The 26837-nt window shown below is 38.0% G+C and overlaps 1 long non-coding RNA gene across 1 annotated transcript in view; it reads right to left on the bottom strand.

Moving 5' to 3' along the window:
• Positions 1-9344: 9344 nt before the first annotated feature.
• Positions 9345-26837, bottom strand: part of LOC121469863 (uncharacterized) — a 37937-nt gene continuing 20444 nt past the window's right edge. Inside the window, exons 2-3 of the long non-coding RNA XR_005980146.2 lie at positions 15245-15426; positions 9345-10022 (exon numbers count right to left, since the gene is read on the bottom strand). This is a non-coding gene — a long non-coding RNA (uncharacterized lncRNA). The remainder of the gene's footprint in view (positions 10023-15244; positions 15427-26837) is intronic.

Raw genomic sequence — 26837 nt, 5'->3', positions numbered from 1 at the left:
TTGGCATTTCAGAAGGACTTCAATTTAAATTTTGGGCAAAATTCTAAACTTACACACACTGGCACACAGCTGAATTATCTCAGTTTATGTTTTGTATGCCCTCATATTACTGAGATCAAAATGTCTTTTATTCCTATTCAACTATGATCCTGACTTTTTCTTCTATGCAGATTAACTAAAGTTTTTCCAAAGAGTGTAGGGACATGTTTTTTTAAGCACACACATATACACATGGATTAAAAAAAATAAACAAACAATCACATTAAAAAGACTTTCTAAAGCAACATTTTTCTGATAGCAAAAGTATCCTTTTCCATGAATCATCACAATTATTTGCATTTACAATCACAGAAGGTTCAGAATTTGTTATATATCCTGAACAGATATTTATAACTAGATCCCAACTATGAAGTAATTTTGCATCATTTTCCCCTTGATATTGCTTTAAAGAGTGTCATTTTCACTAAGACCTCAGAAAGTGCCAGAACACACACATTCATAAATTTAAGCTGTCCCTAAATATTAATTAATTAATTATTCAAATTTTATTTTATTTTTGTTCCTCTTTATTACTATGTCATTTTTAAAGGAGCAAAACAATGAAATACAAGTAGCAGTAGTTCACAAGTAATTGACACTTGTTAGACTGACAAGATTTTTATCTAAATACAAGGAAGAGGCAATTATTTAATTGGATTTAGAATAAGTGGGACTGAAAGGAAAAGGTTAATGCAATCTAGTGATCAAAAATCTCTTGTACCACCATTCAGGACAACTCTCCATGCATATTTTTCTGTGTTAACTCTAGATACTGAGTTGCTGAATCTGTTTGGAACCATGTGAGTTTGATTTTCCTGTAGCTGGTCACATTTTGACAAGAATGACATGGGAAGAAAAGGCACTGGAGGAGCTGAGAAGAGTTCTCAACAGCTCCACAGCTGGTGGGAGTTTTTCTCAGGTGAAACGGGTTATGTGATGATACTATAGACTAAAGGTTTTTCATCTGTGAGTGGGATTTTAAAGAGTTGGGAAGCGGGGGGGTCAGGGGCTTTCTTTGGCATGATGCTTGTCAGCCCTTGGCTGGTCACAGAACATAGCTGCAGCTATTAAAATGAGACTGAAGGCACACTGGGGGCTCATTTAGTGCTGGGACTTGCTGAACAGCATAAAATGAAGATCTGTGCTGTCATATTGGGAACAAATAGTCCTGTATCTGAAGGGAAGTGGGCCTAGTTTGTTTAAGAATGTTTTGTGGTCTCTTGAGGGCTGAAAATTCAAAATACTTAGTGTTTGGGATTTTTGCTAATTTGCACACTTATTCATTTCTATTGTGGATAGAACTGATATCTTTCATTTATCTGATGAAAATGCTGGAATCTCTAAACTTTCACTTGCCTAACTTCCTGTATCTACACTTAAGGCAAAGGGATGACCTAGAGAACAGCAGATAGACCTACATGGTCCTGCCCTCCCTATCCACAATTTCCAGAAGTTACTAGCTTGGAGGCTTTCTGAAGCAGATATGGCTTCTCTGAGGACTCCACTACTCAGTACCCAGTAAATGAAGATCTACCTCCATTGTATTAAGTTCAGCTTCTCTTTGCTCCTGAACATTTGCAGTGGAATAAAGAGTAAACAACATCTCCCAAACACCCATTCCAGTAATGACTGTACGCATTTTTTTATTCTACAGGCTGAAGACTATTATTAGTCTACTTATTCCTTACACAGAAGTAAGGAATAAATAGGCTAATAATAGTCCATTACGTTCTTCTTGGACTATTTCTTGGGTTGGTTGTTTGTTTTCTACTTTTTAAGAAGTGGGAGCAAGTATAAAACATAATACCTGCAATGTGGGCAAACCATGGATTTATTCAGCAAGATTGTGTATATCCTCTCCTTGTTCTGTACTCCTCTCCTAATGAGTCCTACTATTTAGATGACTTACTTGATTGTTATTAATCAGTGAGGTGATAGGTACATGAAATTACGTATTATAACCCCATGGTCCTATTACTAATTAGCATTAGTCAGAGAAGTGGTGCTGGATCAGATTTCACATGTGTTTGGACAGGGTTTTCTCCATGTGCATTAACTTACATTTTTCTACACTGATCAATAAAATGACTGATGAAAGCCAGTCCTGTTGAGGAATGCAACTCTTCAGAGGTGGGCCTCAGCTCTGCTTTTGTGAATATTTTAGAAAACTTCTAATAGTTTCAGGTCCCTCCAATCTTTTTTTCTATGACCTATGTGAGTAGGGAGACAAGAATATTATTATTGCACTAGTGGCTGCCAGAAATAAGAAATCTAATTAAGTCTGTCTTCTAGGTGTGCATTCTGTCTTGGGGAGGTAGATGTCCAGATTAAGAAAAGTTAAAGTGAACATAACAGTGGTTTTGTCTGGTTCAGCAGCATTCCTAAAACAAACAAAACCCTTTTGTCCTTGTGGCTGCAGATCTCCAGAAGCTGCTGTGCAATGCCAGCCTGGATTACACTGGGGTCAGGAGAAAGGGATGCCAGGGGACATGGCTGAGTTGCAGCCCACCAGCCACAGAAGGGACAGTTGTAAACAGCAACCACAGCTGTAGGGTTCTTCCAAGAATTAGAGTTCATCTCTGCACTTTTGGGGTAAGCTTTTGCCACATTTCTCTAAGGTGTGGGGCCTGGAAAGCTACTGTACTAATAGTTTTTTCTTGTTTTGGTTGGTTTTTTTTGTACACAGCATGTGCAAGGGCTGGGTATAGTTTGTGACTTCTTGCTATTCAGTCGGATTCAGAATTTTGGTTACAGACAGCTCAAACTTCAATTTCTTGCACAACATCTCAGGACAGAGGAAAGAGCTATTCAGGAAACTTCTGTCAAAAGTTCCTCTGAAATTCTCATCCATCACTTCAAATGAAATAGGGTTTGTTAAGACTTTTTTAATCAGAGTATGAAACACAATTTGAAAATATGAAAAATGAAATAAAAATGTTTATTTAACACATTCCAGACAAAACTAAAGTGCTTCACCAATTTTTGGAACAATATTTTGATTTGGTGTTTGTTTTATATAAGGGGGCCATTTCTGATTAAATTTATTTTCTCTATACATTAAAGATGTTCAGAAACTTGAAAACTAGGATACAGTGTTCGTATTCTGGAGAAGAAATACCCTCATCAGACTATCATAACTTTTTGGTATCTTTTTGATTTTTTTAATCAGGAAACATTGAAATGTGTGTTTCTATTAAAAAAAACGGGAATAAAGAAAATCAAAATGGCAATTGTCTTTGTCTTAGGTCATTTCTATATGTGGAAATTCCTGGCATAGTCCCTTGGCTCCTGCTGAGGCTATAGTCAGCAACTTGAGGTTTACTTAGTACAAAAATACTCTCAAGGTTTTAAGGACATTAAATAAAGCAGTTCATAAAATTCCTTTTCCTTACAAATTATTTAGATATTTGACAGTAAAATGCTGGTGTGTTTCAAATAATAATAATAATAATAATAATAATAATAATAATAATAATAATAATAATAATAATAATAATAATGATGATGATGATGATGATGATGATGATGATGATGATGATAAAGGCATAATTTAATCTTAATATAATCAAGGGGAAAAATTCAGCTCTGGAAGACCTCAGTCACCAAAGAGATCTCTGATTTAAACTCTGAGATAAGTGATGCTGTAGCTGCTCTAGGGCATCTTGTTCTTCCAACCGCTGTGACTGAACAATTTCAAACAATGAAAACTATATCTTTCTGTGGACCTCAATTTAAGACCAAACTTTTTAGACTCTGCATGTTTGGAATAACTTCAAAACTAAGCTGATAGTGCATTGGCAGAGCCCTGAGCTTTGGGACTGATGAATAGCATCCAGCAGACAGAGATGTGCTTGCTGGGGTACCAGGTGGATGCAGGAACCTTTGGCTGGTTCACTGCTCTTAATAGCTTTGTGCCTTCACCATTCTCCTGCTGTCATCCCACTAGTCCAACATTGCAGGTGATGCTAGACAGACAACTTTTGGTATGCTCTCCTGTGTCCCTGCCAATTTCCTGTCACTAAAACCCACAAAACATCCATAGAAAGGTGTTTCAGGTTGTTATAATTAATCACAAAAATTATTTATGAAAGCTGAAGTGCTGAAATATACAGAAGACAGCATGGACATGAAACAAGAGGGGTCCTTCCATTCTCTGATGGTGCCTAAAAAACAAAAAGGAATTACTGCAAAATGGCTCATCCCCAGCAATCTCAGTTAGCATGAAAATATTTTTCTACTGTGTTTTTTTTCCACTCGTGTTAGGATAGTATAATGGTATTGGAACTATAATGAAAGTTCTATTTTAACTTTAAAATGCTTCATGAAGAGACAGATGAAGATTCAACCAGTTTTCATTTTTATGAGTCACTCTGTTTAGCTGTAACCTCTGTCATACACTTGATTGTTGAAATAATTCCAACTTTGGTCTGAGAGGACTGTATATCAAAAAAATGTGAATGACCATTCTGATTGTAAAAAACTTCAGGAACTTGTTAAACCTTTAGTGGAAAGTTATATGGTGTGACTGTCTGTAATAGTAACATGGTAGAACCTGATGCCTCAGGTAATTTCTTGAAATGTAGTCAGGTGTCCCATGTCCCTATATTTATCTTGTACTTAACATTGAATCTAATTTTTAAGTGCTGCCTTGTAATCAATTGTATTTTAAAGGCCTTTGTAAGTCTGTGAAGTACTTTCTTTGTCTGAACATCTGGACAAAGTGTTGTCACCTGCTATAAGTTTCTAAATTGGGAGTAAGTTACATACTTCTATCTGCTGCATTTTTGTCAATCACTTTCTGAACTTACAGCAGAGTATTCAGTTTTCTTTAGTACTTACATTTCTTTCTTACTTTGTTTTCCTAATTGGTTCCTGGGGAAATACTTTCCCAATTAAATACATTGTCTGTCAAGTGAACTTATTTATGAAATTGTCTTCATCATCCATTGTTTAATACTCTTGATGCATTACAATAGACTAGAGAAGTACAATTGTCCTCAGTAGAAGCTCTGTCAGCGTGGCCTCATAGAATTCTTATTTTGGTGATTTTCTACTTTTGTGTTAATTATTGTCCCAAAAACTTTTCTGAGGATTCATAGCCTGTAATTCTGAGAATTCCCTGGTTTCCCTTTTTGGAAGGAAAGAGCAATGTTTGCTACCCTGCCATCCTGTGTTTTTTAATGAGCTATTCTGTATTCTTTGTTAGAAACAGCAGCTATGCTTCTAAGAGATCTCCTGGAGGGCTGCCATCAGTCAGGTGACATGCTGCTCTTTAATTTATCAGTTTAATTTTCCTACTCTTCTTATTTTGACAGATCAGCCTGACATAGTGTGCTCTTTATTTCCTGATAACGGTAGAGCTTGGGTAGTACCTTGGCTGTATTTGCTACGGTGAAGACGGATACTGACTTTTTGGTGCACTGTAATGTTGTTCCTAATATCTAAACTCAACTTATTTCAGTCCGTCTTTATGTTTTACTGTCAGGTTCTATGTTATTATGTAAAATTCTGGTTTGGCTATAAGTTTCTGAAAAATCTATTACACCATGACCTTATTACAATGTCAGGCGATGCAGTTAAGCAGCTTCTGCTTTAAAGCTGTTGTTCTCAGTATATGGGCACATAAGGGCTTCTTTCCCAACACAGCCAATGTGCCTGCTCCTATTTAATTCCCTTTCCAAACAGTGGCTATAACCTGTTCCTCTCCATTTCACCCCAGCTGCCCTTGCATTTCTGACAACCTTTGCAGATATTTGCCTGACCAAAGCTCTCTCTGGCTCTTGTCAATATTTCTCTTGTTCCATACTGAAGGGAATTCTGAGAACTTGGAGAGACTGTGCCAGCAATCTGCTTGCACTTTGGTTTAAGGTGGAGACTATTTCTATGTTGAGGCTTTTCTTGTGCACCTTCCCTCTTGTCAAACAGACTTGAACCCTCCCTGTACACCAGCTGTCCAGATGTTCACTGGTTCTGTAATGGGATAGCTGGTGTAACTTGTCTGGTTCCTGCTGTGGGCACACTGGGTCAAAGCATTTTCCCCAGCAGCCTGAATCTAACTTACAAGACCAAATATCGCTTTTCCTGATATATTACATTAACATGATATAACCTCTCTGAAATATTTTTTAAATGCTTGCTGCCTCTATTTCAAATGTGGTAGTATTATTTAAAATAAAAGTTTAAAATTAATAATGTGTTAATAAAGAGTGACCTTTCCATTTTCACAAGTCTAAGTAGAAAACAATAGTACAAAGAACAGCTTTTAATGGGAAAGCCAGTTTTATGCCAATAGCCTATGTGAAAAGATGATGGCATCATTTCCTGCAAAACCTATTACTGTATAGGGAGATTGTCACTTATCCCAACACAGACTGTGCAAAGATCAATGTTTACCCTTCTCTGAATCACATATAAAACAAATGATGTGAAAAGAAGATTCACCATCTATTTAAAAACACTGGTTTCTATTTTGGACATAACATGTAAAATTTCTGTTTAGCAATTTCAGTTAATTGTTAGATTAACATTTTTGGGAACAGATTGCAAACTTCAAAATGGAAAAGATCATTTTAGGGAGGGAACCAAGGCAGCTGTCAGTGAGCAAAAATTAACATAAATTTGCATAACAGATGTACAGTAAGGTGTCTATGACAGACAATCGCTGAATATTAATGATACAGACCACGACATCATTTGCGTAAATGCTGTCTGCTGGGTATTGAAGCTGCTGCGCTATTTGCAGAAGACAAAGGAGCGCAGAGCTGAACAGATGCACCAAATACATCGATGCATCTTAATTTATGACATCCTCATGAAAGACCTTGTGGTGCGATTTCAGGTTTTATTACAAATAATTCAGAGATAAAGGAACTAAGTAATTATCTTTTCCACTACAGTCAGTTCTTTCAAAGGGGAGGGAAGCTTACTTGTGACAACCATTGTGATGCTTTTTTTTTTTTTGTGGAAAGCCTCCTTAAAAAAAATACCCCCATTACAAAGAGTCAAATATTCATCATCATTAAAAGATTAGTGCATATTAGCATGCTTCATGGGACTTGCCACCTAACGTACCGTCACCACCACAACTGGAGTCCTCGAACACACAATGCATTTCAACGAATCTGCAAGGAGAAAAACTGGACAGAAAGATAGAGATGATACAGGCTGTTCAACAAAAAAATTACCGATGTAATGATGTTTTAGATGATTGTTAATTAGACTTCACCCTCAATCTTTCCTGCCCTTAGTCCTTTTTATAAACTGCAGGTACAACTGGAACCACCCAAAGATTTAGAGATATCTATAGATATACAGAATATTCTTACTATGTTATTCCTGCAGCTGGAGAAACTGATGAAAGTTATTCGCTTATAATAGGAAAAAAAAATTTGGTCCCTGACTATACAGTGCAGTAAAATTAATGAATGAGAAAGGGATAAATATAAGAAAATAACAACACCAAACTAGACTTGGAAGCCATGTGTATAGAAAATCAGGCAAGGCACGGGATACTTCTCTTCTGTGCTATTAATTTATTTGGGCCTTAATGGATTTCTCTCCAAGCCCATGCTACCATAAGAAAATGAATTGCTGACATGATGAATCTGTTGGTTGCACATACAGAGTTTTATATGCATAGTGTTCAATTTCATTCCTGTCAGCTAATCAGCAGCAGCCAGACTTTTTATTTCAAAGGATTTCCTTTTCCCATTTGAACAGAGAATATAGCCCAGTAATCACTCTGCAGAGCCACTCTGTGAGCTGTTATTTCCACCTGCTTTTTCCTCAGAATCTCTATCAAAGCCCTAATCCAGTAACCTGATAAAATCCTTTCAAGGTCCTGTAGGGTCCATTGTGAAACTGCTCATCTGAGAGGATTGTGGAATAAGAGGAAAGTTCCATGTCCCCAAAAGAGCCATATGGTAATTATTTTAATGGAAGCTTACTGTATGGCCAGAAGGCAGTTAACATGTTATTTCACATTTTGTGTGAAAGAATGGAAAAACTGCAGTCTGACACTCTTCTGTCCAATTTTGCTCCCAATTTCTTTTCCAGAAATGCAGCTTTATTCTGTGTTTCACTACACTAACAGCAGGTGATAGGCTGATGCCCAGATATGGTAACAGTTAATGGCAAAAATGTCCTTCCTTTTAGACTTTCTGCATTCACGTTCTAACTCCACTAGGGGAAAGAGATGGTGGGCTAAGTGGGAAAGGAGTTGTCCAAGGTGTACAAAACAGGGATGAACAATGGAACTGGAAACATTCTTTGATGCAATGGAGATCATTTGCTTTATTGTCTCAATAACAGAAAAGTTCTTGCTGACTACAAGTGGCTCAGCATTTAGGAGGTCTAAGGTTTTATACAACTGTAGGTAAGCAAATTATTGATATTTCCTTCAGTAACTTCTGAGCTGTGTTGACCAACTTCAGTCAACACTGGCAGAGGAGATGAGCCTCAAAGATAGCTGAGGCTGTACTGAAGAAGTCTGTCTCCCTGCTATGAGAACTGCTTTAGGACTCTTCTTTGTAATCTGCACAATTTTCATTTTTTGAGTAACCAGTTGGCAGGGTCCTTTGGATAGCAACAATGGGAGAAGCTTCTGGTAACTTCTCACAGAAGCCACTCCCATAGGCTCACCAGCTACCAAAGCCTTCCTATGCAAACCCCTTACTGCTACTACTCTTTCACAGAAGCCTCCAGGCAGCTCTAACAATGTGCTGGCTTCCCACTGTGGCTGGAGAAGCAGACTGGTTGAAAGATTATCTCCAAAAGGAGATGATTTGTTCTGACTGATTAAAGGAACCATGATCCTGGGTACTCTGGAAGTCTGTGGAATTTGAGCCCAAGTTTGAAGGAAGAAGAAATAGTAGGCAACAGCTGTTTGTATTTTCTTTTTGGTGTTCTTCCTTTATATTTGGGGTTTAGTGAAAAAACTTAACTACCACCTCAAGGAAGCATTCAGCATGCATTTTTCTTTAAAATTCAGCCAGTATCTCTGTGAGGACAACAAACCAGTAAGAGGAACTGCTATGCTTCTGTTTGGGAAGTACAGTTCTGGTAGCACTTGCAAATGGCTGCATTGTCATGGGGTATGATAGGGTTTCTTAGGTGCCTGCCAGAGCGATCATGAAACCTGTATATCCTGACACTGTCCAGTTGCCAGCATAACATGAAAATGCTTGTCAAATGAAACATGAAAAGCTTCAGAGCTTGATTTGTTTGCTTTTACACTATTATAAAAGCATTGATTTCATTGGATTTACTCTGAATTTATGCTGATATAACTGAGAAGAAAAAAATGATTCGGTATAGGTAATAGATATTATTTTATTCATTCCATTTTTCTCTAAAACAATTTAAAATCCTTGGCAAAAGAAGCCCTAGGTTGATGCATAATATACCAAACTGAGCAGTAACTAAAACAAATCATTTTTCTACTGCTTTAATTCTCCCTAGGTCACTTTTTGAAAACTGCTACAACATATTTTAATAAACAAATACTTTTTGTATTCATTTGGATACAGATTTCACAGTAGGTCACCTTTGGAGTGGTGTCCTACAGCTCAGGCACTCTCAGCAAGATGCGCCTGAGGAATGGGCTGCAGAATTCCATGGCCTACTTTGGACAAACAGATATCATATTTGTTCTAAATGTCATGTGAAGATGTCCTTCTATGTCTGAACAGATAGAAGATATAATGTGGTAATATCTTTTCCTTTCTGCTTTTTTAGGTAACACAGCAAGTTCCTCTACTTTCAGGTTACCTTGTAAATAAAAAAATATTGTTAGCGATGAATAAGTTATAGTTAAAATACTTTATTACTTTGCTGCTTTTGTTGTGAGGTGTCAAACTACTTCTTGGCTCATGTTCCACCCAGTATTTAAAATCTTCTGGTCAGAAACTCAGATCAGCTGGGCTAAGCATGGGGAGTGTGTACTCTGACTGGGAGCAGTAATCCATTTGCTAGGCGTGGTCCCCCTAAAAAAATGAAGGAGAGCAAGATTTTTGATGAGACACAGGAAGGATGCCTTAAAGCTAAGCTGTAAATATTATCAAAAATGTCTTTTCAGTATTTTGGAGCCCACTTTCCTGATCATATCTACAAATTCAATAAAATAGTTTTGGGAAAGAAAAGACTAAGATGATGAGTATCACACTAGAGTGAGCAAAGGCAGGCAAGGATCTCGTTGCTGTGGTTACTCAAATTGATTATGCAAAGGGTAGTTCTGGGCTTTGGAGGAAGTGAGGATGATGTTAGTAGATATCCATCTGGAGGTATTAGGAGGGAAGCATTCTATACAATTTCTACATAAAGGATTTGGAGAAAAAAAATAAGGAGAAAAGATATTGATGAGTACACCAGCATGAGGATGAGCAGAAAAGTAGAAAAAATAGAGCCAAGAAAACTCCACAGAGGATAGAGAGATAGTGACTGACAGGGAACATATCAGAAATTAGTACAGAATTTCAAATTAGGAAAAGCATTCAGTGAAACAGGAAATGCAAATGGTGTCAGAGAATTATGTTTGGTGGATGAATAAAAAGAAAATGGTGAAATAAAGAGATAGAAGGTGAGTGAAAGGTGAGAATGACTGGAGTATAAGTTTAGTGTTCAGAGAACTTAAAATGGGAAAGTGCAAAAGAGACAAAGCAATAAATTTCAAATAAGCTGTGAAGGTGTAAAGAGGAAGAACTTTTTGGTGTGAAATTGATTAAATGCTAAAAAAATGTTTGGTCTCTATTTTTCATTTAAGATTAAACCCAAGTGAAACATGCCAACCTCACAGCCTCAGCAGAAGTAAATTCCAAAACTGGGAAAACTAATTTAAAGTATCTTATCCCAGAGCACAGTAGCCATCACTTATGGGCAAAGTTTAGAACAACCCAAAAACTTGATGCATGCAGTACATAACCAAAAATAAGAATGTGGAACACCAGTAAGATAGACTAGGCCACAAAGAAGACTTCTGTGAGAATGTTCTTAAAAATATATAAATACTGAGAATAATAGGGAAGCAAAAAAAAAATTCTAAAGGAGAAAACTAATGCATACATTAGCACCTTTATTATTATCTTGAACATTCCATCCAAATCAAAGATTGCAGCAAAAACTGTTATCCCAGTTCTGAGAAACTGATAAAATAATAAAATAATAAAATGGGATCTATTCAGTCTGAATAAAAGTGGGCAAAAATCCATGAAACGCCACCTATCTACCTCAAACCCGAACTGACCCATGTTACTGCTATTAGCTAGTGGAATGTTCTCGGGAAGCCCAGCCAGGAATAAGAAATGTAGCCCTGAGATGGGGCATATGTGTCAGGAATACAGCTGTGTAAATAGTGAATCTTTTGTTTTGCTGGTATTTCTGAAAGTAAAGAAAAAAATAATTTTGGGTTTAGTGTGCAAAGGAAACATTTTTTAGGTAAATTAAATTTCTTTGGTCAGATTACTTACAAAATGCATTGCTTTACTGTTTAGGGTTTATTTGTCTATCTGGGTTATTTATAGTTTAAAAATAAAGTTTTTCAAAATTTTCTAAATGACAATTTTGAAAGAAAAAAGTATAAACACACAATTTTCTTTAAATATAAAAATTATTTTGGGGTGATGAAGGGCTGCTTTAAACCTCTTGTGTCTCCAACTATTCAGTAAATTTAGAGTAACTAGTAGTTATATTTTGCTGTTCATTGAATAATTTCTTCCAGACATACTTTAGCCAAAGACTTTCAAAGAAATTTAGTCTAAGTTAAGCCATAAATCTGTTTTTCACAGTAGCAGAAGATATAAATGTTCTCATAGAAGCCAACTGTAAATAAAAAAAATATAAAAAAACCAAACCAAAACCAAAACAAAACAAAAAAACAAACAAAACCCAAAAACAAACAAAACCAAAAACAGACAAAAAAATACAAAAAAACAACAACAAAAAGGTAATTTACAGGTATCCAACAAACGAAAATCACCGGATCTAGAAAACTGCTGGCATTTCTTCCCTCTCTGGCTTTCATGGGACATTGATGCTGGTTTTCAAACCCCATTTAATACCAGCTGGGAGCCTTGCCATGAGAGATAGGAGGATGGCTGGGTGGGGGTTCCCCAGATTCCCCTCAGGAAGGGTGAACCAGGTCCATGTGCTGCAGGGAAGTCTGCGGAATGGGTGGGACACACACAGGATAGTTCTCATTTCTAGTAGTGGCAAGGAGAGAAGGAATAGGCTAGAGGAGGAAGAATCGGAATCGGCTATAAAAAGTAAAGTTTATAGCATTTCCCATGGTCAGAAATTTAGAAAAAGCTCCATGTCTGAAAGCATGAAGATTCAAGCAACCCAAGACAATTTTCCAGCTAAAAGCAGTAAATCTCTTTCAAATAGCACTCTCAATTTCATTCTCAAAGCTATTTTTTTCAGAAGAATTGTAGGATGTCCTTTTCAAGATAGATATTGTTTCTTATCTGACAACTTTTATGTTTTCTCGCCCCCTTTTCTCAAAAAAACACCTACTCAGGTCAGATTTTTTTTGCCCAAAGCACCCAAACTCCTCAGCAAAGCCATGCTTTGGTGGGAGCCATTGTGAATACACGCAGGTGGTGGAGTACAGCAAATTTTTGGAGGACCAGCAATCACGAGTCCCTGATTGCTTTCCAACCTGTGCTGCCACTGCCTTCACCCTCTGCTGTGGCTGACATTTGCACTTGTGATCCTGAATTCCAGGCAAACCATAGCTTTGTGAGTTTAGAAACCAAAGGAAAGAGCTAAGAAATGAAAACATGTTCAAAACAATGCAAGTGTTAAACTGAGTTTGAGAATATTTAAACTGTGGTCTTTATTTCTACCCATAAGGAATTTAGGAAACTTGTGAAATACAGCTTTCCAACCAAATTTCAGTCATTCCAGGAATTAAATTGTACTTCTAATTGAGAATTCGGTTGTGTCCTCTTAATGAGAAATTAAAGCATGTATTCAGTTTTTGTTTCACAAATGTTTTTCTTCTTTGCTGCTTCTCCTTTTTTTCACAGCTTATTCTGTTAATATTGGAGTGTTTAACCTTGGTTTTTGTTTTCACTCTACAATACTAGAATATCTCTGTGACACATATTCCTTGAGCTATCCTCTGATATGCAGCTGGTACACATTCAAGGTCACAGTCCTTGTTGAAACGCAGGAAAAAGGGGAAACACAAAAAATGATCAGAGTAATTTTCTGCTTATTTTGCTTTTATTGAAACTGAAGTTTATACTGAATAAGGACCTTCTGCTTCTTTTCACTATATTATGAACACAGAGTATTTGTTTTGGTATTACCAGGACTAATTTTCAGTTTTTAAAGTACAGCAAAGAGAAATATGGATGTTGTGTATTACGGAGAAGAGTGTACATGACTGGTTGATGTCAGCTGGGGTTAAGCCACAGACATTTGCAAGAAAAAAATCATATTTAAATGAGAAAGTGACACCTTTTTGTATGTTTGTTGTTTGTTTTGGGTTTGGTTTTTGTTTGTTTTTAATAAATATATAAATTAGACAGTGGAAATAAAAAAAATTTCAGAAAATTAATCTATTTTTCATATCTGTTAATTAGCATTTAGTAATACTTTTTTCATTCAGAGACAGCAATTCTTCACCAATAAGTAAATTCTGTTGGGAAAAAATACTAATACTAGGCTCAAATCTAGATGTTTCATTAGTTAAAAATGTGGCTGCTGAGTTACTGAATCTGAAACTTCATAAGGAACTACTAGAATAGGATGTGAAATATCCAGGACATTTGTACCATAAATGTGTAAACTATAGAGATGTACAGAGGTTAGACTTCTGTTTATATGCATTTGTATAGACAACTATTTTATGTATGTTTTCCAGGACCAAATTAATCTTGGTACCCAAACCCAAGAATTACTCCAAAGTCATGCTTGCAGCACATGTGATGGAGTTTAAACATAGCCACCTCCCACTCCCAGCTCAGGTCGGATCTACTCCTTTGTGTTTCACAGCCCAGTAAGGAAGAGCAAGTTTAAACACCTATTTCTGCCACAGAAATGAACCTCTGGTCCCCAGACAAGTCTTCTGGAAAACCTGTAGCTGCAAGGACCCTAGTGTTCCTCATCAGTGATGCAGTGTCATGTAGATGACCTGAGGTTCAATATTGGAGATGCATTATTTAATTATTAATCAGAGGTTTTTTCCTTGTTTATTTCTTTGTCACAAGAGGAAAGGTTCTTTTGTATTTTTATGTTAAAGATCTCATATTCTAGCCTATCTGATCTCAGGAGATTGTTGGCGGCTTTTTTTTCAGTTGTGCTGTAAAAATTATTTCCTCCAGAACAATTGCCCTGTCAGCAGTGTAGTCAGCAATATTACACATACATTTCGTTTTTCCTTCACTCCCAATGTTATATTGCATTACATTTTTAGAGCAATCTCCTCCATAAATCTACTCTCTTCAGTTCTAGAAAAGCAATTTGCAATGTTGTGCTTTCTTCCCAAACTTCACCAGGTACTGTTGCTTCCTTGGTGCAAAATAAATAACAATGTGTGATAAAGACATCTATTTTGACAGTACTGATTAACTAGCACAGCCGTGTCCCTTCCAAAAAAGCAGCTCCTTTTGAGTGAGCAATCCATTTCAAATGGTCTTTGGTCTTGTTGCTCTGCTGTGTAATCCGTTTTTTGTTTGTGTGTGTGTGTGTATGGGCTCTTGAATCATAGCCAGCTCCATTGGTTCCAAGTGATCCTTGGAAGTATGCCAGTGTAGAAGTAGAGAGAGGACAGGAAAATGAGACATTCTTCTTTTTTCTTCCCCAAGAAGTTTTTGTAAGAATCAGACCCTTCTTGGATGGTGCAGGCCCATCACCACAGCCATTAGGGGTTGGTTCAAAAGAATCGAAAGCCTGCAACCAAATCTATTCCATGTATATATTTTTATAGAACAAAGATTACTAGCTAGCTGTCATTTGAGGGAAAGCCCAATGAAACAATTGTTTCTATCAGCACCAACCTTTTGCGTTCTGTTATCCCATTCCCAGGAACTACTTGAGCTGGCTGTTCCTGCACTGGCAGCTGCCTTCTGCCACCATGCTCCTTGCACTTTGTTGAAAACAGGGCCAGAGTTGGTTTACAAATTCCCCTCCTATAAAAATAGTTTCAAAGCATTTGTCTCTAACTGTGGATCCATCTACAAAGAAGATCTTAGAGTTTAATTACCTGCAGAAAGATCTGCTTGGCCATCACATGATTTCTGCTGTCTTTTGACCATGAGTACTCCAGGATGTCTGCAGAGCTGATTCTACCACAGCTATTTCAGGCTTCAGAGATGTGTTTATGAGATGGTGAGGGGGGCTGATAGTAGGTGTCTGGGCAAAACAAAAATCTCCTGTGTAGAGGACCTATGATAAAATCAAGGCAGAGTATGTTAGTGCCAAACAGTGGATGAGTGTTTCTGAAAGAGAGAGAAATATTTTCTTCACAGCATTCTGGCATAAAGCACAGCAGGGCACACAATGTGCTGAACAATGGCAGGACTGTGTGCACTTTGGCATGTACTACAGAAACTTCTTTACTGAGAAGTTTCTCCCTCTCTCTGCTTTGGGGAGTTTCTCTAATTATTTGAATAAAAATCCTGGGAAAGCTCCAGTGTTCAGGCATGTGACCTCCTCTAATGGATTTATTTGTCATTTTCCCCTTAGTTCTCCAGTCATTTTATTCTTTTTCCTTTTTACATCCCACTGTAGCCTATTCTCACTGTCAATCCTATTCTGGAGCACATTCTTAATTTATTTTCTATTCTTTAATTGATGTGCTGCATACAAAAAATGTGCTACAAAAATTCTGAGGTCTAATGGGCAAATTCTGCATCAGCTATTAGCTTTTCTAGGGCCTCTTGCATCATAGATCCTTGCAAAATCAGAAGGACTAGATATGAGAATGAAGATACATGACTGAAGTGATACTGAAGTCAAAAGTTACATTCTTTTTCCAGGTTCAGTAACTACTGCTTCCTTGCCCAGAAAATGGGAACAGCACAGCTCCATCATCACTCTTACACTCTTGGAAATGGGAGGCTTATGAAACTGGAGTAGGAAAGTCTCCATGACCCATCTAGAATAACCATTTCCCACCCTTGAACGATTTTTATTGGTCTTGTTTTATATTATTTGAATTGATTACTGTGGTCTTGTGTGTCTGTCAGTAGTCTTGAAATCAGCTTTCTGTGAGTGCTGGTTCCTGCTGAAGTTCTCTTAAACTGACTTCCAAGTTCATGGCTTGCTATGCTGAGGATGTGCTCAGAAGAGAGCTCTGGTTAGAGTTAACTAAGCTCCCTTAACAACCACAAATAATTTCCCCACTGGTTCTCTGTGTTAAAGAAGGAAACTTGTTTTGAAGATTAATTTCAGCTTCTCCTTTTCCCAGGGTGTAAAGGTCAGTACCCTGCTGATTCTGGTTTGATTGAGCCTTCAGGTCATTCCTGAATAGTCTTAGAACTACAAAGCATAGTTTGAGTCATTGGGAGCAAAGAAAAGTACTGCAATGCAGATCAGCAACATAAGAATATCAGGATGAAAAATGACAGCCCCTGAGTAATTTCATTAGTGTTGTTAATACTTGAGAGGGCTGAGGGCAGAATTTGTACCAACTTCATGCATCATAGTAAGATTAAAACTGAATATCTCAAACCACATCCTGTGGTGATAGAGAGGAAGGAGCAGTTCTCCATTATATGTGTACTTGGTAGGGAAGCCAATAGGGCCGTTGTCTCTTGTTAGTTCTAATGGGTAATTCTAGCCCCATGGTGTGACAATTATTTCCTCTGACCAAAGAAAATATCCAGCCTGGATCCAGCTATGTTCCTATATTTTCCTGGATCCCAGGAGAGCATTTAGTGTCTGTGACTCTGTAAGCCCTTATCCTCACATCTGCAAACAGTTGGGAGAATAATTTTGGATGTGTGTTCAATGACTGAACTTTTAGCTTAGTTCTTGTCTGTTATCCCTGTGTGCAAAGAAAAGGAGAAAGAAGGGAGGAAGGAAGCTTTAGTGAGTGAAGAAAAGGTCAGCATAGGTGAAAAGCAGCGTAGGATTGTGGGTGGGGCAGCAGATGGAAATTAGTCATTTTCTTTCTCTCAGAGGCTGTCCCAACCCAACTAGATGACAGCACCTCACTTTTACAGATTACAGAGTACAGACCTTTACTAGATTGCTTCACCTTTACAGTTTGCAACAGTTTAAACTTGGAGTTTCTTGGTCCAGATTTAGGACAATGAGTTTCTTTCTGCAGGCTCCCACTCTTATCTGGAATACCTAGATGTCATTATGCCACAAATAAATTAATAAATAAATAAATTTTACCAGGGACAACACTTAGATAATGATGTGCATGGCCTCTAATCTGAGAAAATGGTTTTGCCTATGATGATTTCTCTAACCAATACAAATGTCCCTTCTCCTAGTTTATTCCAAACAGCTTCCATGAACTGCTGGCACTTGAGCTATCCATGAAGGGCTTAACTCTTTGTTGTGTAGGTGGTACTGTGGGGAATAAAATCCATGCATTAGAATGCAGTGGGGTTAAGCAGGGGAGTCTGCAAAATGCAGCAACTACTCTTGGGTTGGAGCTTTTCCAAGCCTCTCAGTTTTCAGAGGAAAATTAAATTCTCCATTGGGAGCAGGCAGAAAAGCAAGTGTGTTACTACATCAAGCATGAGTTTATAATAGAATGATAGAAGCTTTTTTTTTTTTTTTTTTTGGAAAGGAGTTTTAAGATTTGAAATCCAGCTGTTAAGCCACCACTGCTATATCCACCACTAAACCTTGTCCCTGTGTGCCACATCTGTGCATCATTTAAATACCTCCAGCAGTGGTGAATCCACCACTTGCCTGGGCAACCTGTTCCAGTGCTTGACCACCCTTTCAGTGAAGACATTTTTCCCAACATCCAATCGAAACTTTCTCTTGCACAACCTGAGGCCCTTTCCTCTTGTCCTGTATTTTGTTCCTGGGGAGAAGAGATGAGGACCCCCACCTTCCTACAGCCTTCCTGGGATTTACGGAGAGTGTAAAGATCCCCCATGCGCCTCCATTTCTCCAGACAAATGCCCCCAGCTCCCTCAGCTGCTCCCCATAAGCCTTGTGCACCAGACCCTTCTGCAGCTCTGTTACCCTTCTCTGGATGTGCTCCAGCACCTCAATGTCTTTCTTGTCATGAGGGGTCCAGAACTGAACACAGGATTTGAGGAGTGGCCTCACTAGTGCCATGTACAGGGGGACAATCACTGCCCTGGTCCTGCCAGCACACTGCTGCTGGTACAGGCCAGGTGCCTTTGGCCTTCTTGGCCACCTGGGCACAGCTGGCTCGTGGTCAGTCACTGTCACCAGCACCCCCAGGTCCTTTTCCAGTGGGCAGCTTTCCAGCCACTCTGCCCCCAGCTGTAGAACAGCTCTGTAGAACCTTCCTACTCTCCAGCAAATCAACACTCCCACCCTACTTGGTGTTAGTGAAAACTTGCTGAGGGTGCAATCAAACACTTCCTCTGGATATATTGCTTCTTATACCTCATTTCTTTTTTTAAGCTTCAAACACAGAAAGAAAGGCAAAGACTAACAATACAAGACTTCATTTTGGAAGCTTCCTTAACTTTCCTGAAATTGAAGCAGAGAGGTTCCTAAAAAACCCTTTCCCTAAATTCCCAACTTGAGTGAATTTAAAGGTTGATCCAAAGTGCAGGGAAGTCAATGGAAAACTGTCCATTGACTTAAAAAGGCATTGAATTAGGCCTAGGATGATTAAAGCACTTTCTACATTGGCTGATCCTTGAAGATTAATTCATGAGAGCAAAGTTCAGTCAAAGTTAAGTGGTTTTGAAAGACTCCCTCCAAAGTTTTCTATTTCAATAAAACAGTAAAATGGTATCCCCCTATTCAGAACAGTTGCTCTCTGAAACAAGGCCAAGCCATTTCATTAACTTTGGATCATCAAGTTTAAAACAACAATATTTTTTTGTGTATGAGAGTGCATATGCAGCAAGCCTTGTGAAATAAGCTTTTTCTTTGGGGCAACTTCTGACAATTAGGAAACAATTAGATGTCAAACTAATTAAAGCAGCTTTTTCTTATATATGTAAAACAAACCTTATGCTCTGAAGTGGTTCCAGTGTATTCAAAGCACTGAAATTGGGTCTGAAAGAAAGGACTCACATCTGCCACTCAAGGTCTACTCTCCCTATAAACTCATGAATAATCATTGTCATCAGCTTATCACTGTCAGATTAGGGGTTTAGTATTACATTTTATTTAAACCTGATCCAGATGGCTGCCAAGAGATTTTCAGGCAAATGAACTGTGAGGCAGACTATCATCAAGGAGCATTTTACTGTTTGTGCATATAAGTGTGTTCTAGGTCTCCAAAGTAACTTACAAAGCTGACAAACTATTTTTTATTTTAGTTTTTTTACTTTGGCACCTGTGAACTTAATCTTCATCTGCAGCTCATCAATATCATTTTTTTGGCACAGGAATATAGTCAATGACCTATCCTTCATCAGATATTTCATTTACTTGTATTTACCAAGTAATTCAATTAACAAGCTAAAGAATAGAAGCAGAAGCCATGAAGTGGCTTTCTAGACATGCAGTGACTTTGCAAAATTTGACATTCAAAAATACTACCTCAGCATACCTGGAAAACACATCTGCTTTTTTTTTTCCTTGTAGTTTTTCTGCTTTCCATTACTCAATGGATATGCTTACCTGTAATATGTCTGCAGTAAAAGAATCATCATAAGAATATGGAGAGATTTCTTTGGTAGCGACTGACACAAAAGTGAATCTCTATTTGCAAGTCTTTGATAGAGGACAGGAGAGCTGAATACACAGCAGCCATTCCAATAGGAAATATATTACAATATATACAAATCAGGTCTCCATTGATTTCTGAATGATAGACTGTATTTTACTTATTTTTAAACAATGCCTATGTGAATGTATATGATATGTAAATTTATAAAATAATGTAATGGTTCACTTTCATTTATACAATAATTTAATATACATTTATCCCATGTTTCAATTATATGTTTTATTTCAATGTTAAGTCATATCCCCAGTTCCAAGTCCACCTCAGGAAATGTTTTTTCTGCAAAGAAATATTTGTTCCAGTACTCCTTTTTTTTTTATTATTTTTATATTTAAATAATTTCATTTTGAAAAAAAAAAAAAGTTGATAAAAAATTGCATGTTTCTCTCTTATTTTTTAAATTTTGTTTTTAAAATGTTACATTTATTAATTTTTGTTGTATGTTTAGATTAATTTTTATCTCAAAAGTCTCTATTTAATTGCACTGGAAGTAAGGTACATCTTAATTCAGAAAAATAGGCTTTCTAACATAAGGAATGTTGAAGATACTGATTTTCATTTTTCATTTGAGGTGGAATAAGTTTCCCATTAAAGCTTCTGTGCTTGATATTTTATTGTGGTAAAGGCCACCACGAATCCCATGTGATTTCTGTGACCTTCAGACTTGAAATAATCTTGTACTTAGCGTATTCTTTTCTCTCAAAAAATAGGTTCAAATCTTTTAAATGATGGAGGGGACACAGACACATTAACATTAATGGTGACTATGTACCTCAGTCCCCTGGACAGTTTTGAGAATCTCTGCTGCAGATGTCAGAGTTGTTGTTTTATGATGAACTTCTGTAGTAGCATTGCATTTGTACAGATAATGAAGTCATTATCTAATCATCATTGTTCCATGTTTCACACTCTGCTTGAACTCATGTGCTAATGATTTTCCACATGATAAGTGCATTTCTTAGATATATTTGATATAACATATAAGGTCTGTGGTACATTCTGACGACTGCAGGAATCCCAGGACAGTGTGATTATAAAATCCTTGGTGGCATCCAGCCTCAAATCATAATTTCAGCTCATGATACCAAACAGTGAGGCACAGTCTGTGGGAGTGAAAGATGGCACTTCCTAGAGTATGAAAACAAAATGACAAACAAAATGAAAAGACCCTGGAAGAGCAGTACAGCAAATGGCCGTGCTCTGACCGAACAGTCCTACTGCCGTGTTAGGCAATGCACTCTATCTACCCCCTGTTCATCAACTCGGGAAGATCTGAGGGTGATGGAGGTACTACAGAGTTACTACAGAGGGACTACAGAGTTACTACAAAGGGACTGCAGAGTTACTACTCTGACCAAACTGTGACACTTGGTTCCCTGTATGAAATCAAAAGCTGAAAGGACTGCAACAAGTGTAAGTAGTGGTCTTAGACATTAAGGTTTTAGTTGGGCAAGACGAGAATGTCAAGAGACTGTGATTTCAAGGAGAAATACCCAGCAACTTCTAAAAATCAAACACCTTTTCCAGCCCTTAAAGTGACTCACCTTCCCGTGAGAGAAGGTGGCAGAGATGGGGAACTTGTCCATTTTTCTTACTGTAGTGTAAACAGGAGACCAGTTTGTATTTTTTCCATGTTCAAGCACCAATAAAAGGGGGACCATAGGATTGTTTTTGCAGCCCTGGTCACATCTCAAACCCAAGATTGAGTCACAGTATCGCCTATAGAGTGGAGACTATGCTGCCCTCAAAAACTGACTTTAGAGTACATTCTTCTTTACTTCTCATTCCTCTGTCACATACTATGTTGTGTTGCTTTTTTTCTTATTATTAATAAAAGGATAGAATAGATAATTTATCAAAGAGTATAACATAAATTAAACTAGATTTTCACTAGTTTGTGGCTTTCTAACCATGGGTTTGGCTTGTGTCACTTAGTATTGTCTATTATTGATCTCACTGTGGAAAAAATGTCATTTGTGGTGTTATTACAAAAGAGTACAGAGTCAATTTGAAGTGAAAGGAAAGCATGGCAATTGTAGAAACAGCAATAGAAAAAACTCTGCCATGAGTAAATTTAGCTACTCCCCTCCATTTAAACTGCAAATAGTACAATGATGTCTGTTCCTCTTCAATTAAGGCCTAAAATTTCTCTACTATCATTGCCTTTCATCTAGTTTAGTATTTCTGTCCCTGCCTCTTGAATGACTCTGTTCTTGTATTCACTTCCAGGCTGGGCTCAAATCTTGTGCCCCTCGTGGTTGTGTTGTTCCACCAACAAGAACATCCTACATTTCTCCTCCTCATCATCCTTCTGCCTTCTTTTTCATCTGTAAAAAATAATTTGCATTTCTGCTCTTTTAGCTTCAAGTCTTGTCAAACAAGATTTTTTTTTTCTGCCAGAAAATGAGTTTAATACATTAAAAATCATATCTTGCCATCTCAGTGAGTTTCATTGCACCCCTATGAGCCTGTAGTCTTACCAGGGTAAGTTTTATGGGAGAAAAATATTAGTGCAACTGTGGGTGGTTGGCAAGTAATTATAAACTATGGTGTTAAATTTATTTTTAAATCTGGTTCTTGATTTCCAAAAGAGTAGAATGCTTGCAAGGTAGGATTTAGCTTCTGACAGCACTGCTCATTTCTTTATATGAGATTTAAATGTCGTTTTCTGCTGGGCTGCACCGGCTTGATATTTCCCTTTGTTTGATTCAAGGTAGGATGCTCTCAGTCTTCACTGTTGGGGTGATCTATGAAACTTGTTTCTTTTACAAGTCTCTCTGGATATGCACTGTGTTGGGAGGGGCAGATTTTCTTTCTGCTCTGGGTTGTGAAGAGAGAGCATCAACATTCTCAGAGCTCTGAAGTACTCTTCAGTCAGAAGCATCTTCTTAGCACCTCTCAGGACTTGAAATGTTCTCCTTGAATGTCAGGGAGAAATGCTGTGCCAGCAGCATGTGCTCCAGCACCAGTACTTGAAGGTGATATCTTTCTTTTCATTGCCTCAGCTTTTCATGCCTCCATTTATACTCATTTATGCAGTGGGGAATCCCTGCTAAGCACACTTAGTGAAATCCCAGGCAGTATGTTTTCCTTGTGATTAGTTTGAATATCAAACAGCTGTCTCAATGATATGTTGATATTAGCAAAAGTAATATCTGACATTTACACAGCAACCTGCAACCTTAAATATTTTCTTAGAATTATATAACAGGGAAGAACAGGCTTTGTTCACGAACTCAAACTATGAAACAAAACCTGCTACACTAAGACAGACACCCAGTAGAGTGGCACTCACCTTGGCTCCACCCTTTAGTTTGGACACAATTCCTGGTAGGCGTTCACCACCTTTTCTGTAAGAATCCATGGCCACTTGTTCTCTCATTCCTCTCTTTAGTGTTCAAAATGGGGAAATCCCAAATGGCTTTTTTGACAAAACTTACTTGGTTTTCTTATGAAGAAAATTTGCTCTGGAAGAAAATGCCCTATGGGATTCCTAAGGAAAAGCATATTGATACAACCTCTGACCAAACAAATCTTTGAATTTCTGGCTGCCAAGTATTAAAACTGTATCCTGCTGCTACATCTTTTTCCTAGGCATCAGCTCTTGGCCCTGCTGAAGGGGAAAACAGGGATAAATATTTCATTTGATCCAGTAGAACAGTACTTCTCTGGAGTTAGCATTGATCCATTTTACCCCATTTAAATGTATTCCCCCCCAAAACTGCAGATGTCTGTTTATAGTGGAATTATAAAATCAGAAACAGGTAACAGATTGCTAATCTGACTGTGAAAGCTGTGATATGTTACAGCTATCTAACTAACCTTTTCCTCTGAATTTTCTCAGGAAATGTTTGCTTGGCCCAGCAAAAGAGTCGTATGTTATCTATAGAAATTTGAGTGGAATTCAGCTCAATTCACATTAATTATTTAAGGTTAGTCATCCAGTCTCATGTCCTCATTTAGACCCTCTTTGTGGTCAGGAAGGATAGACACTCTCCTCCTCTCTAAGGGACATCATCTATCTTCCCCACTGACTCATTAGAAGTCCAGAGCGTAACTTAGGCTAGATGAGTTATTTCTGATGAGCTAATAATAGGTTACATTATTTTCTCCACGCTCTTTTCCCTACAAAAACACACATGAGGCAGGAAGGAGGGCATGCTAGCCTGAACCCTCATTTTGCTCAGTAGATGGAGAGATCTGTCAAACCTCAGCATTTCATCTTTTCCACCAGGATCATCGTCCCGGTCAGGAAAAGTGACAGTTACTTATTGTCCCCCCCAGTTCAGTTTGTACTGCTTGTCTGTGTCCAGCCAGCGATGGCTATAGTTTTCATCCTGCAGGACAGCCAGGTATGCAGGTTCTGGTTCCCAGATAGTCACTGCTTGGTATGCTGATGCACAGAGAAAAACAGCAGCTCCTCAGGTGCTCTGTCTCTCTCTTTATTCCCAAACATGAGGCAGCCAACAAGGGGTAAAGGACCTGTCAGTTGAAACAGACGAATTAAATTTGTAACAAAAGAATGTCTTCAGGCAGCTGTTTAGACATATCACTAAGAATCCACAGATTCACTTTACCCTCTGCTGCAAACAGCAGAGGAAATTAGGCAGCTGTATCCTCATTGGTGAGTTTATTACCTAACGCCTGGAAAGTGAATATCAAAGATGCTGGTGTTGCCAAGCAACTGCATGAGGATGACAGCGGTCAGAGCACACACAAGGACTCTGTTAGAGGAGCACTGTACAGCAAAGGTCGGCTCCATTCACGGTTGTGTGCCATGGCATGTGATTAACAGGGTGCCTGGTTCTGTCCTGGGGATGCACATAGCTCCTTTCTGGTCATGATATGTCTCTGACAGCCAGTGGAGGTAAACTGGAGAAAATGGAGTAGCAATCCTCTGACCAGCACAATGAACATAAAAAAGAAATCTCCTTGCAGTCAAACATGGTCTGACCTTCAAAATGCCCTAAATGCAGGACTGAGCTCAGAGGTTCTGCAAGTGCTAGTGGATGTATGAGGAGATTTATCATGCCTAGGGCAAATCATTGCCTTTGAGTGTGGCTAGCAGGAGATGCCATATGTCTGTACATGTACCTCCCTTATCCTCTAGAGCTAGGTGTTTGCCAGGAGGCAAATGCTTAACTGGGAATGGCTCCTGGTCCATAAATGGCACCTAGTCTAATGAATCGTGGCTGGCCCTGGACAGGTGCACAGCCAGGGCTGTTCTGTTGGTACACGTGGCTGCTCTCCAGAGCCCAGGAAAGCTCCCTGACACCAATTTGTTAACACAGGAGTAGCCCATGATACTGCTTCCTCTGTATTTCTCATCCAGTTTTTCATCTGAAGAGCGGTGGAGCCCCAGGTCCTCTTGTCTCCTTCTCAGATGGTTGTAGTACCCTAACAGTTTCCCCCTTGGCTGAGCAGTGCCATGATCTTTGGCGACGCTTTGCTTAATACCTTGGAAAACACAGCAAGAGTGTCCTACCCCTTCAGAGACCCTGCAAGAGTCCTCATGCACCCCTTTGCTAGACAGGAGGTTCTTGCACTCTCCATGCTTTCTCTGGCAATAATGAATCACATGGCCCAGGGGAAGTTATTTAATATCCCATCCCAAATGGTTGTCTCATCAGCATACTTGCAGTATTCATTATTTAGCAGATAGTGCTGCTATTTAATCTTTGTATTATAGTAGCATCTGGAGGTCTCAGCTGAGAGGCAGCATACAAATACAATGTGAAAGACAATTTCTTTTCAAAAACTTAACATTGTAAGCAGAAAAGCAGCATTGCAGAGTGATTTGCTCAAGTTTCCACAGGGGAGTAATATCAAAGCAATATCTCCCATCTATTTTTTTTGACTACTAAATATCCCTGTTGGTTTACATATATAAATAATAGAATATACCAAAGAAAAGTGTTTAGTTTATGAAAGAATATTTATGATAACCCAGAGAATAAGGGTTAGAGAAAAATTGTTCAAATGATCTATAAGTAAAAACAGCACTTAAAGCAGACACATCAATGAGACTTCAATGAATACCCTCTAAATATGTTCTTCTAAAGACTACTTCATTAAAATCTGATTTGAGATGAAACCAATAAAGTAGGGTTTTTTTTTTCTTATATGTATCCTGTACTTCTGAATGAAGTAAAACTTTTTTCACTAAGAATTGAAGATACCATTAAACCAAACAGTTTTATAAATTCATGTGTGTTTTGCCAAAAGGCAGATGCCAGAAAATGCATTAGAAAACAATCAACATACTTGACCAGGTCAATTTGTAGATTAGACTTCTCAATTTTCCTTTCAAAACTGTTCTTAAGAATTTCTATATACTTGGTTTCAATTTTTTTCCTTTGAGTTAACTGAGATGTAGAGCTAAAAAATATTTACTTTTTTTTCAAGTTTTTGTTTTCCTGCAAATAATTTTTTGCTGACTCTAATTGTACTGCATTTTGACCTCCTTGTACTTTATAGTATATTATTTGCAGAATTACTTCTCACATTTTGAAGCAGACTCTGTGTCTCACATTCAATGAATATTTATGGCTGTCTGAATATTTTACTGTCTTGGTTCATCGAGATATCTCTAGTAAGGAGAGAATATAAGCATGTGTATTAAGTAGGGTGCATGTTTTGAATAGCTTTCCTGAACTGATTGGAGTCCAAGCAACATATTGTCTTTTTGCATTATATTTTGTATCTCTGATTAAATTCTAATTCACATAGTCACAGAAAATTGCTTTCCTTCCCTCTTGTTTCCACTATATTGTGGCTCATCCCTTGGGCTCACAACTGTGGCATATTCCATGTGAAACCTGGTGTTTCATAGGATCCAAAAGAGAATGTTGAGGTTGCCTTGAGCCATCTGAGGTCAAAATGGAAACTTTACATAATCAGGGACATTTGGATCCATTTCTGATGCTCTTTGACTGATGAAGCTACTCAG

The sequence above is a fragment of the Taeniopygia guttata genome, chromosome 4 (genome assembly GCF_048771995.1).
Source record: "Taeniopygia guttata chromosome 4, bTaeGut7.mat, whole genome shotgun sequence".
In the NCBI taxonomy this organism is placed as follows: Eukaryota; Metazoa; Chordata; class Aves; order Passeriformes; family Estrildidae; genus Taeniopygia; species Taeniopygia guttata.
This window is presented reverse-complemented; position numbering and strand designations above follow the sequence as displayed.